This window comes from Schistocerca cancellata, chromosome 4 (assembly GCF_023864275.1).
Source record: "Schistocerca cancellata isolate TAMUIC-IGC-003103 chromosome 4, iqSchCanc2.1, whole genome shotgun sequence".
NCBI classification, from domain to species: domain Eukaryota; kingdom Metazoa; phylum Arthropoda; class Insecta; order Orthoptera; family Acrididae; genus Schistocerca; species Schistocerca cancellata.
Genome location: NC_064629.1, coordinates 735158317 through 735177989, shown reverse-complemented (window position 1 = coordinate 735177989; position 19673 = coordinate 735158317). Strand labels below are relative to the sequence as shown.

The 19673-nt window shown below is 42.0% G+C and overlaps 1 protein-coding gene across 1 annotated transcript in view; it reads left to right on the top strand.

Annotated features, from left to right (window-relative positions):
• LOC126183628 (uncharacterized) overlaps positions 1 to 19673 on the top strand; it is a 267195-nt gene that overhangs the window by 214003 nt on the left and 33519 nt on the right. The gene's annotated exons all lie outside the window — the stretch shown is intronic.

Below are 19673 nucleotides of genomic sequence, written 5' to 3'. Positions count from 1 at the left end.
TGCCGAGTGGCAAGTCTTTTCAAGTGACGCCATATTGGGCGACTCGGGTGTCAATGAGGATGAAATGACGATGAGGACAATACAGCACCCAATCCACACCGGAGAAAATCTCCGATCCAGCAGGGAATCGAACCCGGGCACGCTGCATGGCAGTCAGCGCGCTAAGGAGCCACACTCCCGTATCTGCCATTTTGCCATGTCAAGAACCAATAGAAATAGGGAGATATTTGTCATTTTCCACAAATGGAATGTGCGATTCAAAGAACGTAACAGGGAAGAAGAATAATAACCCCTACCATTCACAATATAAGGTGATTTTTAATTTTTTTATTTTATTTGTGACTAGTAGCGGTTATTAAAGGAACAGTCACGGAGTTCAACTCCAACCATAATGGCTAATAAAACTCAGGAAAGAAATTGCATGACAAAAGTTCTTTACTTCTTGGAAGAGTGAAAATACAACGATTATGACAATTTGCTTTCTCTGTGAGAAATGGCCATGTACGCATAATTATGACTTAAAATTACAGTGATTCATTTAGCTTTTTCATAACAGACATTTATATGTATTTAAGGACCGGCCGAGGTGGCCCAGCGGTTCTACGCGCTACAGACTGGAACCGCGCGACCGCTACGGTCGCAGGTTAGAATCGTGCCTCGGGCATGGATGTGTGTGTGATGTCCTTAGGTTAGTTAGGTTTAAGTAGTTCTAAGTTCTAGGGGACTGATGACCTCAGAAGTTAAGTCCCATAGTGCTCAGAGCCATTTTTTTTGTATTTAAGGAAGATGTCGTCTTACCGTAAAATATATGCCCTATCATAAAAATGGTAGCCCCACTAATGACTCTCAGCTGAAGCCAGTCATGCCCTATACACGGCGAGTAAAGATCATATAGGTTCACCACAATGAAGAAGGTTATTTGGAACACTTTTGTACAGCATGTTTTATGTAAATGTGATGTATCAGTGTTCATTGTTGAAAAATGTCGTTGCGGATGGTCAGCTGTTGTTTTGACTAAGTGGAATGTATAACAGAAATTCAGCAATACCTGAGCTAGCAGACAGTTGAATATGTTGCGCCACTCTACTTTCAAGATTCGTATTTTTAGAGCAGAAACCGAGAAAATTCCTCGATACACGTAGGTATAATGAAAAAATTAAGCAGTCGTTTATTTTACTTTCCATTAGTGAATTACTGAATGAAATATTAGTAAGACTTAATACATGTTACTTTTGAAAGTAGCTCCAGTTACGCGCTTTGCAGAGGTCTATGCAATCCATATGTCGATGAAGATTGCCATGTCTGCATGGTGGATGTCACTAGGAGATCAAACACGGTCTTACAATAGAGTCCTGTACTAAGTTGTAGTTGTAAGACAGCAATATCCAGTGACACGTTGCCGTATGTGCAGGATTACCTAAACACTGATGCAACGTCGGTATGAAATTATCTGCACGAGGATTCATCTACATGTATACAGATACGACATACTCTCAACAATAAGCAGCATCAAGGTGCATGCCACTTACCAATCCAATCCCTTTCCCGTCAGCACTACATAGAACACTAACAACATCATACAAATTAAACACTACTCAGGCATTGGTTACTGTAACGTATTTTACAAAAGAGCTTACTTTACAACTGCAAATACACTACTGGCCATTAAAATTGCTACAGCACGAAGATGACGTGCTACAGAACCGACAGAAGAAGATTCTGTGATATGCAAATGATTAGCTTTTCAGAGCATTCACACAACGTTGGCGCCGGTGGCGACACCTACAACGTGCTGACATGAGGAAAGTTTCCAACCGAATTCTCATACACAAACAGCAGTTCACCGGCGTTGCCTGGTTAAACGTTGTTGTGATGCCTCGTGTAAGGAGGAGAAATGCGTACCATCACGTTTCCGACTTTGACAAAGGTCGGATTGTGGCCCATCGCGATTGCGGTTTATCGTATCGCTTCATTACTGCTCGCGTTGGTAGAGATTCAATGACTGTTAGCAGAATATGGAATCGGTGGGTTCAGGAGGGTAATATAGAACGCCGTGCTGGATCCCAACGGCCTCGTATCACTAGCAGTCGAGATGACAGGCATTGCTGTAACGGATCGTGCAGCCACGTCTCGATCCCTGAGTCAACAGATGGGGACGTTTGCAAGACAACAACCATCTGCACGAACAGTTCGACGACGTTTGCAGCAGCATGGACTATCAGCTCGGAGACCATGGCTGCGGTTACCCTTGACGCTGCATCACAAACAGGAGCGCCTGCTATGGTGTACTCAACGACGAAAGTGGGTGCACGAATGGCAAAACGTCATTTTTTCAGATGAATCCAGGTTTACAGCATCATGATTGTCGCATCGGTGTTTGGCGACATCGCGGTGAACGCACGTTGGAAGCGTGTATTCGTCATCGCCATATTGGCGTATCACCCAGCGTGATGGTAAGGGGTGCCATTGGTTACACGTCTCGGTCACCTCTTGTTCGCATTGACGGCACTTTCAACAGTGTACGTTACATTTCAGATGTGTTACGACCCGTGGCTCTACCCTTCTTTCCATCCCTGCGAAACCCTACATTTGAGCAGGATAATGCACGACCGCATGTTGCAGGTCCTGTACGGGTCTTTCTGGATGCATAAAATGTTCGACTGCTGCTCTGGCCAGCACATTCTCCAGATCTCTCACTAGCTGAAAACATCTGGTCAATGGTGGCCGAGCAACTGGCTCGTCACAATACGCCAGTCACTACTCTTGATGAACTGTGGTATCGTGTTGAAGCTGCATGGGCAGCTGTACCTGTACACGCCATCCAAGCTCAGTTTGACTCAATGCCCAGGCGTATCAAGGCCGTTATTACGGCCAGAGGTGGTTTTCTGGGTACTGATTTCTCAGGATTTATGCACCCAAATTGCGTGAAAATGTAATCACATGTCAGTTTTAGTATAATATATTTGTGCAATGAATAACCGTTTATCATCTGCATTTCTTCTTGGTGTAGATTGAAAAAATTCCACTATATAAACAAGGGGTCAGTGATATTATTTTGTCTACTCAAACAAGAGAAATGAAAGAAAACGCTGGATATGGGAGATATATTCTACCTGTTAACGGAAATACGAACGTGGTGGGGAAGTCGCCTTTCCTGGCAGAACTCAACGGCTGCCTTATACGATGACTAACAATCAATTCACCTCCAGCAGTGTGGAACATTATGTAAAGATTTATGTAGCTTCTGTCCATATGCGTTTCATGCTGTTATTAAAATTAGTAACTCACAGCTGTATTCCATGTAGTGTTACTGCCCATCAAGGAAAGTAAACACCCCTCGGACATGTTTGTGCACTGCGTCGCCAGTAATTCATAAGACGTCGGGTAACCTATGGAACATCTGTTACTAATAAATATTATTTATAGCAAAACTGAAACTGTCAATGTTTAGTTAAGGTTTTATTCGAAAATTGTTGATTCACAACGTGAAAAAGAGCGATGCAGTAAAAATAAAGGAAAAATTCAAATTTATCATATAGCGCTAGCAAACACAATTCCCTCAAGAAAAAGTTAAAAAAAAACGAAAAACAAAAATATATCAAACATAGCTTCAATACCTCGTCGAACGTATATAAAACATTTTTGTTTTATAAACATTTATCGATAATGATAGAAAACTCTTGTATTTGATCATGATGAAGAATATACTGTTGAATAGAAAATAACATCAATAATTTTATATATTTTTTATGTTTGTCCAATTAAATTGCACTAGAATCGAAAGTAATTGCTTTTTCTTACATAAAAGCGCAGAAGTTACGCGGTAAACTAATTTTTATTACTTATAAAATGCAATTTATATACAGTAAGGATATAAAACACGCAATGGAGTAACACTGAACGATGTGTGGTTCTAATTATGTCCAAAACAAACAACCAAACAAAAAACAAAGATAAGTCGTCGGCTCCCATTTTCTCTCTTACACATTCATTTGTTTCTTTCCCTAACAATTCTATCAGTACTGCCGATAATCCTACCATCTACTACTTCATTTATGTAATGTACGGAAACTACTGAACCGAAGTTTCCGTTGAGCGCAACTCCACTTGCATGTTATCGGCATCTGAGATGTTACAAGACGAATGAATCAGAGTCTTCGTAACGCCTATTGCTTGTGCCGGATAGTGGAAACTATTTGTCTATAAATGCAGGTCGGCATGAAGGGGCTTTCTAAATATTGGAAATACCGAATGTCCAAGTGCACCATCGCACTTACGTCGCCCGGAAAGACGTCTAAAAAGGCTTCACCACAGCAAATTTTATTTTTTCACGTATGGCGTTTAGGTGTGTCAGGAACTGTTGGAGGTTGCCCAAGCCATGAAGCTAAACTATAAATGTACCATCAACGTATTGCCAAAATACTTCTGGTTACAAAACAACTGAGTCTAGTGCTCCCACCGCAACACCTTCCCTAAAAAGGTTGGCCACCGGAGGATAGTTCATAAAATTGTCGTTAAAAAAGAAGTACGTAAAGTGACGAGAGTGCTCAAACAATGCTTTTATTTCAGCCCCAAACCTGTTACCCATGAGATGTATCGATTCCACCACAGGCACTTTTGTGGAAAGCGTAGCTGGCGCCGTTCTGCTATTTTACCAGGTGAAGACAATCGATCCGACATTGATGAGGCGAGTTTTCACGGTGGAGGTCGCTCCGAACAACAGACAGATTTCCTGGCGAAGCTCATACGCTCAAGCAACGCAGGCGCACCGACAAGTGCGTTACACCACGCATGCACCGGCGGGGTGTTTAATAGAGGAGCTCAGTCTACAGAGCACCTGAACATGGCCAGAAGACTTTTCCAAAATATAGTGGCTGCAAGTTACTAACATGGGGCAGTTCTCACGAAATTTTATGGAACCGATCGTAAGGTTATTATATCTTTAGTGACTACAGGTGGTAAGAGTAGCCTTAAGATAAAAAAAAGCTTCTTGTTATCAAGCATAATAGGAAACAGACTGCAGATTATCTAACCATCTAAACTGAAGTATTCATCTCTGAGGTCGGATATGTGCAGTACTACTGGGTAGAATTGAAAACTGTTCTACAATACGCCCTTGACATGTATGTGCCGTGCAATTTCGTGAGAGAAAGGATGGACCCACCATGAATCCATAACCATTTGAGAAAGTTGTTACGGAAGAACTGACAGCATCATAATAGATTTCAAAGGCTTGTTGCCAAACAGAAGCTGAATGAAGACGAAATGAGGGAAAGAAGAGCAATATGAGAAGCGCTCAATGAATTCGTAGATAAAATTTTGTCGGCCAATCTGAAGAAAAATTCTGTGAATTGTTGGTCTTATGTGAGTTTGGTAAGCAGATCAAACATGTATCCAGTCATTCTGATCAAAATGGCACCAAAAAGGAATTTGACAAACAACACAATGAAATAATGAATTTAGTGTTCCGAAAATATTTTACTGAGGTAGAATATGATTCTTCCTTTCAAACATCGCTTGGAAGTCAGAAACGTAGATACTGGTACGAGTATTTACAGAATAAAAAGTTATCTAAAACCGCATGACATAGGAAAGGCATACGCAGCTAATGAGATACCTGTATTATTCTATTCTGAATACCCAAATAAGCTGCTTCCCTTCTAGCAGCACTTTATCATAGGTCGTCGAGAGAATGAAGGGATTGCTAAATTAATGGGGAGTGTTCTGGATTGTGTGGTCATAGGACATGAAACTTTTTTGTTACTGACATTTCATCCAGAGCTGAGTATATTCAGAACTGCTCCTGGTTCCGCTAAGTGTTGCCGACTGACGGGTCGGAGGTCGTAGAGCGACATAAATACCACGAAAAGGCGATGTGGTAGAATTTTACAAGTGACAACCAAAGATAATCCGTGGCAAAGGTAAAGGTTAAATATCGAAATGTCGTCTGTCAATACACTAAATTTAAGCAAATATGGCATTATAGCTTATCAATCACTGGACACAGCAAGAAAAGTAAACTATGGGAGAGTAGCTGTCGCGAGTGACCGACACAGTCGTTATTCCCGCTCACAGTTCAGGAATAGAACAGTGAAGAGGTATCAGAAGTATTCTCCACCACACACCGTATATATCTCCCTGCTCCCTGTAATATACAAAATTCTTTCAAAGGACCTGTTAAACAGACTAGAAGAACAAGCGGACCAGTTAATAGGGGAGTATCAGGCAGGGTTTCGCAAAGGTCGATCTTGCATCGAACATATATGGAGCTTAAAAACAATGAGAAGATATAAAACTTTTGTCGATTTTAAAAAGGCTTACGATTCAATAGATAGACAAAAATTATATCACGTTATATCGGACTTCAGGATTGACAGGAAAACAAGGTCAATTATTCAACAGACATTAACAGACACAACCTCCAAAGTTAAATTCATGAGGAAATATTCTTTAAATTTTTTTTAGTTAAATTCATGGGAGAAACATCAGAAGCATTTCATATACATGCTGGTGTTCGGCTAGGAGATGGAATGTCCCCCCTTCTGTTTAACATGGTTCTGAAATAAATTGTGAGGACATGGGAAAAGATAATAAAAGGAATTCAGCTTGGGATTAAAAAAGAGCAGAGAATTAGGGTGAAGTGTCTGGCTTTCGCGGACGATCTTGCCATTCTAACGAACAATAGAGAGGAAGCCAAACTTGCATTGGAAAAACTACACGAAATCTCACAGAAAACTGGGCTACGAGAAAACACAGTATATGCAAAACAAACCTGCAGATAATCTCCCCATTACTACTCAAGACGGGAAAGTGGCACAAGTTTCTCACTTCAGATAATCCAACCATCAGGACTGAACTCAATAGCCAATAAAGATAGAATCTCCAGATTACAAAAAGCATATAAGCTCACTTGGAATCACTATAATAAGAAATGTATTTCTGTCAATGCGAAACTAAGGCAGCCGGACGGTGTGGTCGAGCGGTTCTAGGCGCTTCAGTCTGGAACCGCGCGACCGCTACGGTCGCAGGTTCGAATCCTGCCTCGGGCATGGATGTGTGTGATGTCCTTAGGTTAGTTAGGTTTAAGTAGTTCTAAGTTCTAGGAGACGGATGACCTCAGATGTTAAGTCCCATAGTGCTCAGAGCCATTTGAACAACTTTTTTGAAACTAAGGCATTACAACACAGTAGTCCTACCAGAAGCACTTTATACTGCAGAAACTACAGTGATTCATAGTCATACGAAGATCAGAGAGATTGAAAAGCAGGAAAGAAAAATTCTGATGAAAATATATGGACCAGTGTTTCGGGAATCAATCTGGATGAAGAGGCCAACTAGAGAGATTTACAAAGACATAGAAACAATAACAGACACCAATAATAAGAGAAGGATGAAATTTTGTGGATATATCAGCAGGATGAATAAAAGCAGGATCACAAGACAAATCTTTGAGATATTAATCAAGAACAAAAACGAGACAAAGTGGATCGCTGAAGCAGAAAACGACATTAAAGAACTAGGGATCACACAAGACAACATAAACAATAGAGAACAGTTTAGAAAGATCATAAAGAAACACACACTTAAATAAGAACATACAGAGAACAGAACGGGAAAAAGATAGTCGGAAGAACGCAAGAGAGTACACAGTGAACGTATGAAGAGAATTTGGGAAGAACGAAGAAAGAAGAAGAAATCATGACTACCCAAGTTCAGTCGCTCTCTCAAAAGGGAATAATCGAAAATAATAATAATATATACGGGACTGGTTTCAAGCAATTTTTGTGAAGAACCGAAAACATCAATGACGGTAGAGGATGACGGTTTGATCTCCGCTCTGCGACGAGTACTGGAACCTGTAATAACTGCAGCACCTCGCTCGTTCTTGTTTATTGAGTGCATTAACTATTTGTATTTCCTTACCTGGACATCAGTGGGAAGAAAGTTTCCTTGTGCATTTGATATACCAGTAGACCTGCTTGTATACAATTGCTTTCAAATTTTATAAAGTAATTGCTATATGTAACGACAGCGTAGTCGTTACATCATCATAAGAAATGTGTTTCTTTTTTTTTTTTTTTTTTTAACAGACTTACCGAAAAAGTCACATCTCTGTTCTAAAACCATTAAAACGTAAATTGACAGAAAACGAAGGACAATGTACCTCCGATCAGAAATGTTGAAATAATTACAGTTTCGTGTTACAAAATGTATCTAAAGTAGTTAAAACTTGGGAGTTCTCTAAAAGTCGCGCTCTTTTGCTGCAGGTAAAACTTTTAATTGAGTTGTAGTTTCAGTTGCTCCTGAACTGCAGGCCCATACGAAAAGAAAGATAAACATGACTTTACTTTCAAACAAGAGACTGAGTCTTAAATGTCGTAATGCACTCTCACTGTTCAGTGTTTATATGGCGTTTCCAGCACAACGTTGTTAGCAGTTTTAGATCTTACGATGTGAACTTGGCATACAATGCACACACAAAAGTATTGATATCTTTCTATTTATTCACAGAGACAAAATTTATGCCTAATATTCCATTTCGTGACTACAGAGGGACAGAGGACAAACAGAAAATGATGAAGTTGAAATAGTTCTGAAACAGATGCGTTTTATTATTCTCATCTTATTAGCGATTATTAGGAAACGGAATATAACGTATAAAAACATTGCAGTCTAAAAGAGATAAAATGTTTTACTAGCATCTATTTAGGGTGCCAGATATTTCTTACTATTTTTACCTGAGTACAATGCGGAAGATAATAATTTTCCATTCTATAGGCAAACAAGGGAAAAAGGAGTCCTTCACAAGAATTCGTCTAAAAAGATAAGCAGAAACACTCAGTGAATACTGTGATGTGCTTTAAAAAATAAAACATCTTCAGCTACCCGCAGTAGCACACATTATGGTCTTCTACTGTATCTACCGAAATTCGTCTTGCGTAAAACATACACAACAGATAATTAGCTGCAACCCTTTATTTCATATATTTTCTTTTGATCCACATTTTTAAGTAAACTATAATAGCCTCTGGTTTCTAAAATTTGAATGACGAATCGCTCGATTTCTGAACTAAAGAACTGTACTGCGACTCTTATCACATTATAGATGACTGGACAAAAGGTTACATTCTGTCATCCGGCGGGTCATCATAAAAGCTTCAGTCTGCTGTGGCATAGACTAGAAAGGCTTTTCGACATACGACATATCGTTGTTCATCCTGATCTATGACGAGAAAACACATAGATCCGCCAAACTGCGTGGATGTTGTTCCTGATGTCTGGTGCGCTAATTTGGAGGACGCTCAAATCTGGAGATTTCATCTTTCATTGCACCTGACTGTTTTTCACGTCAAGTAGCTACACTCTGAGTTCAGTCGACGCTAGTACTACTTCATGGAAGACAGAACAGGCAACGTAGACGAACGGAGAAATATGAGTATCCAGAAACTCATTCTAGGCATACTGATACAATACGTTAATGACCACAACCAAAAGGCTCTTATCGGCGTAAATGAAGCGTCCTAGAGTTTTCCCCAGCTTTCAAAGTTCCTTGTACACAGTCTTTATGAAGACTTCGTGACGTCATTGATGAATATAGCACGTACAGATAGAAAAATAAATATCCGTTCTGCGCAAGCCATGGTGTGATTGATGTTCAGAGGAGTATAATCAATCAGGAAGCATCTCTCCCCCACTTTCCTTCCTACTCCAGTAGCTGATGAGTAGCTGATGATACGTGGGAAGAATGGTGGTCGGTGCCGTTCTACTTAAGGCCGAATTCACCAGTTTTTCTGTCGTGGCCATGAAGCAAGACAGCTGACTGAGGAAGTGATATTTTTCTTGACTTGTATTTGAACTTTGAGTCCAAAACTTGTGTGAATAAAACTTTGCAAAATGTTATAGCTCTCTTACGGTAGTGGCCATCACTGCTGTTTCTAGAGTGTTTCCATGACTCCGATCAAACAAACCCATCATCACTCACATAGATCTTCTTTGGCTCGTCCGTATCTTCCATTACTATAAATTAGCTAAGCGCACAAAGAAATTGATTAATTTAATGTTTCTTTAAGCGATCTCATTAATAGGTGAAATACATTTGAAACTGGCACCAATCTTTCCCAAGGCTCGATTGGTGTGATCCTTCCAACCTAAATCCCTCCAACAGTTGGTTATATTTTTTGCGGATAATCTGAGGAGATACGATTTTCATTCCTTCTCTGTCCCCCCTTGTTGCCTCTTAGCTTACTGTAACTTTGTAGTGAGCAAGAGTCTTTCGCGAGCAATTCTACTCCAAATACCTATGTGATACAGTTTTCCCCCGAATTTTTGTTCTTTTGACGGTCGTGGGGTTCCATAGTCGATGTCCTAAAGTAATGCCTACCTTGTAGGCAAGCGATTTTTAGCCGTGAATCCACATCCGTGCAGGTCGTTCGGTCTGCCGTGATCGTGTATCGGCCACAATTCTGAAGTGATTTCCTTGTCCCCGAGTGTCTGTCACTGCGGGTACTCTCATCTGATGGTACATTGTGTTACTGGTGCGAAATCCGATATTTATCACAGTATGACCTCTGAGGAGCTAAAAGGAATTACTTCCTGTCGCCACATGTCACATCAATACTCGCCCAATGTTACACAGTGAACGGAGTAATTACTGCACCTCCGCGGACAACTGAACACTAGTCTAGAGTTCTCTGTCAAGTGACATCCCCTTTTAAATCCGAGTAGCTAGAAGGTACGTATTTATACTCGAAGCTTTGAGCTGACGTATAAGCATAGTGCTTGAAGAAAGTAGTGTGAACAACTTAGCAAATATCCCATTTTCGAACTAAGTTTTATAATTAACTTGTAACTCACTGTTTCCTTTTATGATTCCTCTAACGTTTCTAGAAACGTTGTGAGCCGCTACTACTCCTATGATTATTTTGAAGCTCTGTTGAACTGCCGTCAGGACGAACAGACTCCCAGCAAGTCAGATTGTTGGTGCCTACTTAGTGGTCCGTCCGTGACAATGGTTGTTAATATAGTGTGGTTATCTATTTGCTGTCTATCTGCCTGATTGTACCACAGCATACATATCAGTCAGTTAAGTACAGCAGTAGAAGAGAGGCATGATAGATTCAAATCGGTACCACGAAAGCTTAATAAGCACCAAAAGAACATTGTGCCAAACAAATAAGTGATACAGCAACTGCATAGATAGAATGATCGTGACAGAACTACCTTTGTTAAACTTGTGGTAAAGCAGATGAGTGCAAGGAATAGGCTTCAATAAAGAGCAGTAAGCTGAAAAGTAGAACCGTTTCATATGGTCAGACAAGCCCGTGTGTATGTATCAACAGAGGAGACGACATGGGCGTCAGTGGTGAGGCCTTAGGTGATCTTGTGATCATACTGAAAGTAAATGTAACGGGGAGCACCTCTGACACCATTTTACGTGAAAAGGTTCATCTAGTGGCGTAGAAACACTTCCCATCACAGTATTATTATCACCATTTACTCTGCTGCAACTTCACAAATGTTCAGTAATAGTTTAATGATCAGACACATAAAATAACTTGTCTTCCTTGGTCTTTTACAGTAACCAGACTTCCAAAATATGACATAACCGCGGTTTTTATTGGAAAATCAGTTAAGAGCTTTTTGATTTTATGTCAGAGAATTGAAACAGATTCTTTGTGAAGAATAATATATAGTCTGATTGACCACCATTTAGGACTTACATGGAACGATCTCCAGGAGAATTCAGACTGTTTTGGACATCAAAGGAGATCAGAGATAGAAATGTTTTGGTGCTCGCATGGTTTTGTCCGAATCCTGTATGTGAGCTCTATTGGTAGATTGGCTGCGAGATCGGACTTGAACTATACTGTCACCGATAGGCTGTAGTTTTTTCATTACCAATAGTTTAAAATTTAATCATTTACAGGATGATAGGATTAAGGAGAAAAAACTGGTATACTTGAGCAAACGTCCCATAAACGCGCCAGGCAATTGTTCGGTAAAGGCACCTTGTTGTATATTATAAGCATGTTGCTGTGCTGTATTTGTTAATGACAGGACGCTATTAAGATTTCACAAACGTCGTAAATACACTGGCACCTTTTGTCCTTGCTTCGTTTCGGTATTGTAGAGTTTGGTTAATCTCTTTTTTTTTCAGTGAAGAAGTATTGTGGCCTGTGACGTCTAAAGACGTGCCTATAGTCTATTTTTAGTACGCTTGCTTTATACCTGTACACAAATAATTTCACTCTAAGAAATTTGTCTTCTGTATCTGAGACGCGTGTAAGTTAAAGACTTGGTACTCAGTTTGACGATCATATTCGCCTGGCGCTCTTCTACCTCGCGCTGCATACACAGAGCTTCGCATAGAGGACTATTGTCCAGTTTCTAAAAAGGACTTTTTCTCGCAGTCCTACAGTGTACGTTTTCACCTGGAGCCCGACACAACGACAATTCTGCAGAATGACTTAGGAACTTGCGAGGACGTTGGGAAAAACAACCTGAGCTATGTGAGGTACTTGTTCCTACCCTGGTCTCTCAGTTGGGAGAAGGAGAAAACAAATCCCTGTTCCCCCACACTGATTTACTTTTTACGAGGCTTTCCTGAAATACTTAGCCAGATACAGAGATTATCATGCATGGTGCGGGAAAAGATGTTCTGTGCGCCATCTTTTTGTCTCTGATTTCTCAGATATTATTCTTATGGTCATTCCATAACAAATACGTTAGCGGTGATTGAAATGTTTACAATTTGTCTCCAATATTGTTCCTCTAAATCTCTGTAACAGTAGTTCGCCAACAGAGTGTCACCTTTCTTCCAAAGAATTCCATGCAAGGGACCTGGGAATTTCTGTAAGCCACTCCTATGACTAGACAAGAATGGTACAAGTTTAACACCATGGCACTAGATTTCTTCGATATCCGGATTAGGAAGATAAAGATATTTCGCACGAGATTACTGTGCCCTGTCTCCGTTGCAGATGCAGCTCACTTTACCAGAACTCCTCAATAAACCTAATTCGTCCGTTATACCTACCTACAATATCTACTTCATACCTCTTTTTAACGTTAGTGCTAGGTATTTAACGCATGTAACACTCAATGACAGACCACTAACATTATATGCAAAAGCTTTCGCAATTTCGCACCTAGTCATGCACATTTAATTTGCCATTATCTTTCTGTACACAAGTGTAGTTTTAGCAACCATTTCTGTCTGTGCTGCTCACACTGTTTAATAAACAGTTTGAGAAGAACATGATCACTTCTGTCAACCACTTGTTGAAGTACAAGTGCATGGAGGAAATTCATCGTCCTGGCACAAAGATGGCTTTGGTATCAACGGACTTGCGCCTTTGTTATGTGATTGTTTAATTTTATTTGGAGTTAATAGTGATAGAAACACTGAAGTGCGGCCAGATCTCGGTGTTCAACGTCACAGTATTTCAGTGAATCCCCACACCGCCATCATCAATTGCACTGATTAGCTATGTTCAGAAATTCAGTTTATCGTGACTTCTTCCGAAGGCAACATGTCTTGTGACATCGTACTGAGGCCGTTGATTGCGTTATCTGGTCGGACACCTGATAATTATTCTCGTATATTTTTTGTTCATTCTGAACGTACTGTTAACGACGTAAGCTAAGAGTTATGCGAGGCACCAAAATAATTCTGTTCACTCGAATTTATAACGTATTCTCGTTGTTTCATTCAAGTCGGTAAACCGTAGTACTATGCCATTACAATTTTTTTTTTTGTTTTGATCGTGTCATCACTACCGTAATTTCATTCGCAGTTGGTGAAGGTTGCTCTTTCACTTACAATAGGTAATAAATGGGTATCTGTGTACAAGCGTGGCAATACTTCTCGTCAGAAAGCTCCACGTGGGGAGTGGAAATTTTGGAATTTTGTGGTAAGTTCCTGTGGGACCAAACTGCTGAGGTCATCGGTCCCTAAGCTTACGCACTACTTAATCTAACTTAAACTAACTTATGCTAAGGACAACACACGTGCCCTAGGGAGGAGCTGCGAGAACCGTGCAACGCGCCTTAGACCGCGTGGATACCGTGAGCGGCGCGAGTGATGTATCAACATTGCAAGTAAAAATGGTAACATGGCAGTAGTGGACAATATAGTTCTGGACAATCGGCTATTAACGCTATATGAAGCACATGACGCCGGAGGCATACCAAAAGAAATAGTGCGATATCTTTCACTTCAAGAATTTGTAAAGAGAAAGCTTATCGCAAGCTGAGTTTTTTTTCGTTTTTTTGATAATGATCAAAATCAAATGAAGGAACAAACTCTCCAACAATGTATTGACTGTTTTAAAAAGAACATAGTGGATTTCTTCCGGAGATGTGTTACTCTGGGTTAATGCTAGGTCCGCCGGTTCACTCCCGAAACGAAACGGCAATGAAATTAGTGAGTGAAACGCAATGGCATCTGCACCAGAAAGGTCAATTTCGCCTACAGGAAATGATATATGGTATTTTCAAGAATATAAAATAGATTTTTTTCAGTGATTGCTTGTAAAAGGGTAAAGCAATATCTGGTAAACTCTACTCAGGGCTTCTGAACCGATTGGATTAGAAAAAAAAGTGAGAAGAGCTCTCTATTGCTAATGAAAATCATCTGACGTCTCACCCGAAAATTATTTCAACAACTACTCTGTCTGGAAAGCCTCCAGCAACACAAAATTGTCAATCTTCAAACAAATGCACATATCTGGATAGATAAGTAGGAACTTCAGAAAGTAAGTTGCACGTGTCGTCACTCGCTAACAAGGGGACCGTGCCTGCTCGTTTTTACCGATTTCGTTCAAATTTGTGCTGCATGCAGGGCTTTGCCAGAATTGAAAGTGACAGAAGCTGGAGTGCCACAAGACCTATCGCTTAGGAGAAACGGCATTTCAGGCCTGGGGTCGCGTGAAGCATCTGCCATTTACGTGAATGTAAGTCCCAGACAGCGGTTGGCGCAGCACGAGTACGGAACAATAATACGAGGGGCGTGTGGTCAAGTCACTATCCGGAAATTACTTTAGTTTCAATTCTTACGTTACCTACACTGCAAATAAACCGAAATAATTCTCAATATATTGTATTTATTAATATATTAATAAAAAGCATGAAAAAGAAAGGAGCCGGCCGCTATGGCCGAGGGGTTCTAGATGTTTCAGTCAGGAACCGCGTGACCGCTAGGATCACAGGTTCGAATCCTGCCTCGGGTATGGATGTGTGTGATGTCATTAGGTTAAGTTAGGTTTAAGTTGTTCTAAGTCCAGGGGACTGATGACCTCAATGTTAAGTCCCTTAGTGCTTAGAGCCAAATATAAAGAAAAATTTGGGATTGGAAATAAATTTTCAGGAAGAAATTGTAAGGCGTACTTGAGAACTTCATATATGAAATTAAACACTTCTGCTATTTTACAGTTGACGATTTAAACGTGCCGGAGAGATATTAATCGTAAAAACACGGGTAGCAGTAATCTTCTCGGCGTGTTGCACACATTATAGACGCCGCACGGGGTCCCGGGTTCGATTCCCGGTAGTGTCAGGGATTTTTCCTGCCTCGAGACGACTGGGTGTTGTTGTGTCGTCTGCATCATCGTCATTCATCCCCATTACGGTCGGAGGAAGGCAATGGCAAACCACCTCCACTAGGACCTTGCCTAGTACGGCGGTGTGGGTCTCCCGCATCGTCCCCTACGCTCCTCGGAGTATGGGACCTCATCATCATCATCATCAAAGTCATAAGAAAATTAAAACCAATTGTAAAATGCTTCAGACAAGATATTTTTATGATGCGAACAGTGGCGATTGACTCTAAATAATGAAAAGCGTGGAGTCATCCACACGAATACTAAAAGAAATCTGCAAAATTTCGGTTACACAATAAACCACACAAGTCTGAAGGCTGTCTACTCAACTAAGTACTTAGGGATTACTATTACGGAACACTTAAACTGGAACGATCACATTGATAATATTGTGGGAAAACCGAACCAAAGATGTGATTTATTGGCAGAACACTTAGAAGATGCACCAGGCCTACTAAAGAGGCCGTCTACACTACGTTTGTCCGTCCTCTACTGGAGTATTGTGTACGGTGTGCGATCAACATCAGATAGAATTGACGGAGGACATCGAGAAAATTCGAAGGAGGTCACCTTGTTTTGTACGACTGCGAAATAGGAGAGAGAGTGGCAAGGATACAATACGCAAAATGGGGTGGTAATCGTTAAAGCAAACGCGTTTTTCGTTGCGACTGGGTGTCGTCATGATATTTCAGTCACCAACTTTCTCCTCCGAATGCGAAAATACGAAAAGGTAATGATCGTCATTATAAAATAAGAGACATCACAGAATGATTTAAGCGTTTTTCCCGCACGCTCTTCAAAAGTGGAACGGTAAAGAAATACACTGAGGTGACAAAGATCATGGGATACCTCCCAATATCGTGTCGAGCCTCCTTCTGCCTGGCGTAGTGCTGCAACTCGGCATGTGCTCAACAAGTCGTTGCAAGTCCCCTGCAGAAATACTGAGCCATGCTGCCTCTATAGCAGTCCATAATTGTCGACGCAGGATTTTGTGCACAAACTGACCTCTCGATTATGTCCCACAAATTCATATCGGGAGACTTGGATGGCCAAACCATTCGTTCGAATCGTCCAGAACGTTCTCCAAACTAATCACGAACAACTATGACCCGGTGACATGCCATATTGTCACCCATAAAAATTCGATCGTTGTCTGGGAACATGAAGTCCATAAATGGCTGCAAATGGTCTCCGAACACTGCCATTTTCATTTGGGCCAGAATACCGAGTCCATTCCATGTAGACACAGCCCACACCGTTCAGGAGCCACCAGCAAGTGGCACAGTGCCTTGTTAACAACCTGTGTCCATGGCTTCGTGGGGTCTGCGCCACACTCGAACCCCCCTCATCTCAGCAGCCCACGAGGTTCCGGTCGCCTGGAGACCAACCAATATGGTCTCGAGCCTAGGAGAGGCGCTGCAGGCGATGTCGTACTTTTAGCAAAGGCACTTGCGCCGGTCGTCTGCCGCCATAGCCCATTAGCGCCGCCATCTCGCCGCACTGTCGTAACGAATACGTTCATCGTACGTCCCGCATTGATTTCTGTGGTTATTTCAAGCAGTGTTACTTGTCTGTTAGCACTTACAACTGTACGCAACCGCTGCTGATCTCGGTCGTTACGTGAAGGCTGTCGACCATTACGTTGTCCGTGGCAGAAATATGGTATTCTCTGCACACTCTTGACACTGTGGATCTCGAAATATTGAATTCCCTAACTATTCTCGAAATAGAACATGTGTACCTGCAACTACCATTCCGAGTTCAAAGTCTGTTTATTCTCGTCGTGAGGCCATAATCACGACGGAAACCTTTTCACATCAATAATCTGACTAGAAATGACCGCTCCACCACTGCATTGCACCGCCATCTGTACACATGTATGTTGCTATCCCATGACTTTTGTCACCTCAGTGTAGCTCGATCGTAGCTCTGCCAGGCAATCGACAGTCAAATGCCGAGTAATAACGTGTATGTACACTACTGGCCATTAAAATTGCTACACCAAGAAGAAATGCAGATGATAAACGGGAATTCATTGGACAACTATATTATACTAGAACTGACATGTGATTAAATTTTCACGCAATTTGGGTGCATAAATCCTGAGAAATCAGTACCCAGAACAACCACCTCTGGCCGTGATAACAGCCTTGATACGCCTGGGCATTGAGTCAAACAGAGCTTGGATGGCTCGTACAGGTACAGCCGCCCACGCAGCGTCAACACGATACCACAGTTCATCAAGAGTAGTGACTGGCGTATTGTGACGAGCCAGTTGCTCGGCCACCATTGACCAGACGTTTTAAGTTGGTGAGAGACCTGGAAAATGTGCTAGCCAGGGCAGCAGTCGAACATTTTCTGTATCCAGAAAGGCCCGTACAGGACCTGCAACATACGGTCGTGCATTATCCTGCTGAAATGTGGGGTTTCGCAGGAATCGAATGAAGGGTAGAGCCACGGGTCGTAACACACCTGAAATGTAACGTCCACTGTTCAAAGTGTCGTCATTGCGAACAAGAGGTGACCGAGACGTGTAACCAATGGCACCCCATACCATCTCCCCGGGTGATACGCCAGAGTGGCGATGACGAATACACGCTTCCAATGTGCGTTCAAAAACCGATTCGACTATCATGATGCTGTAAACATAACCTGGATTCATCCGAAAAAATGACGTTTTGCCATTCGTGCACCCAGGTTCGTCGTTGAGTGCACCATCGCAGGCGCTCCTGTCTGTGATGCAGCGCTAGGGTAACCGCAGCTATGGTCTCTGAGCTGATAGTTCATGCTGCTGCAAACGTAACTGTGCGGCTGGTCCCGGCGGAGGTTCGAGTCCTCCCTCGGGCATGGGTGTGTGTGTTTGTCCTTAGGATAATTTAGGTTAAGTAGTGTGTAAGCTTAGGGACTGACGACCTTAGCAGTTAAGTCCCATAAGATTTAACACACATTTGAACATTTTTTGCAAACGTCGTCGAACTATTCGTGCAGATGGTTGTTGTCTTGCAAACGTACCCATCTGTTGACTCAGGGATCGACACGTGGCTGCACAATCCGTTACAGCCATGCGGATAAGATGCCTGTCATCTCGACTGTTAGTGATACGAGGCCGTTGGGATCCAGCACGGCGTTCCGTATTACCCTCCTGAACCCACCGATTCCATATTCTGGATCTCGACCAACGCAAGCAGCACAACAAGGTTTCACCAGGCAACGCCGGTCAACTGCTTTTTGTGTATGAGAAATCGGTTGGAAACTTTCCTCATGTCAGCACGTTGTAGGTGTCGCCATCGGAGCCAAGCTTGTGTGAATGCTCTGAAAAGTAATCATTTGCATGTCACAGCATCTTCTTCCTGTCGGTTGAATTTCACGTCTGTAGCACGTCATCTTAGTGGTGTAGCAATTTTAATGGCCACTAGTGTAGATCTAGAGGAATGCCTATTGGACGTGAATAACCAGTTTCCTTTCGGTCTCGGAGGCGAAACGTGTAATATAGAAGTGTGAAAGGGAATGAGGAAGATCCCTTCCCACTTCCTGTGTTTGTTCCTATGGGCACCCTCTCTCCCTTCTCTCCCCCTTCTTTCCCTCCTCCCTTTCCCCCCCCCCTCCTGCCCTGGGCTTCCCCTACCTCCATACCTTCATTCCTCCCACCATCTCCTCTGCCATTGCCATCTTTGTTCTCCCCTCTCCCTCCCCCACCACCTTCTTCCCCTCCTGGAAGCTCCGCGGACTCGCACACGTTTCAGTGGACATTCGCGCCGGAGATCATCGCCATCGTTTTAGCGCATGTGCCGTCGTGTTTGTGCCTCAGTGTTTTTCGCCGCCCACGCACCATCGTTCACGTGTCGTCTCCATCATCAGTGTCCGTGTGCAGCGCCATCAGTTTCTTTAGGTGTCTTCGCGTGCGAACGGCTACGTGTTATTTGTTCTCTATGGCTACTGTTTTTTGCCCTCCACTTTGTTCTATATACTCTGTGTCTCCATTGTATTTTCTTTGTAAACCTTGTGGCTGAAGAGGAGCGTAGTGTGCTGCTGCCAGCCCACGTTTATGTAAGGTGTTAAATAACAGTAAAGAAA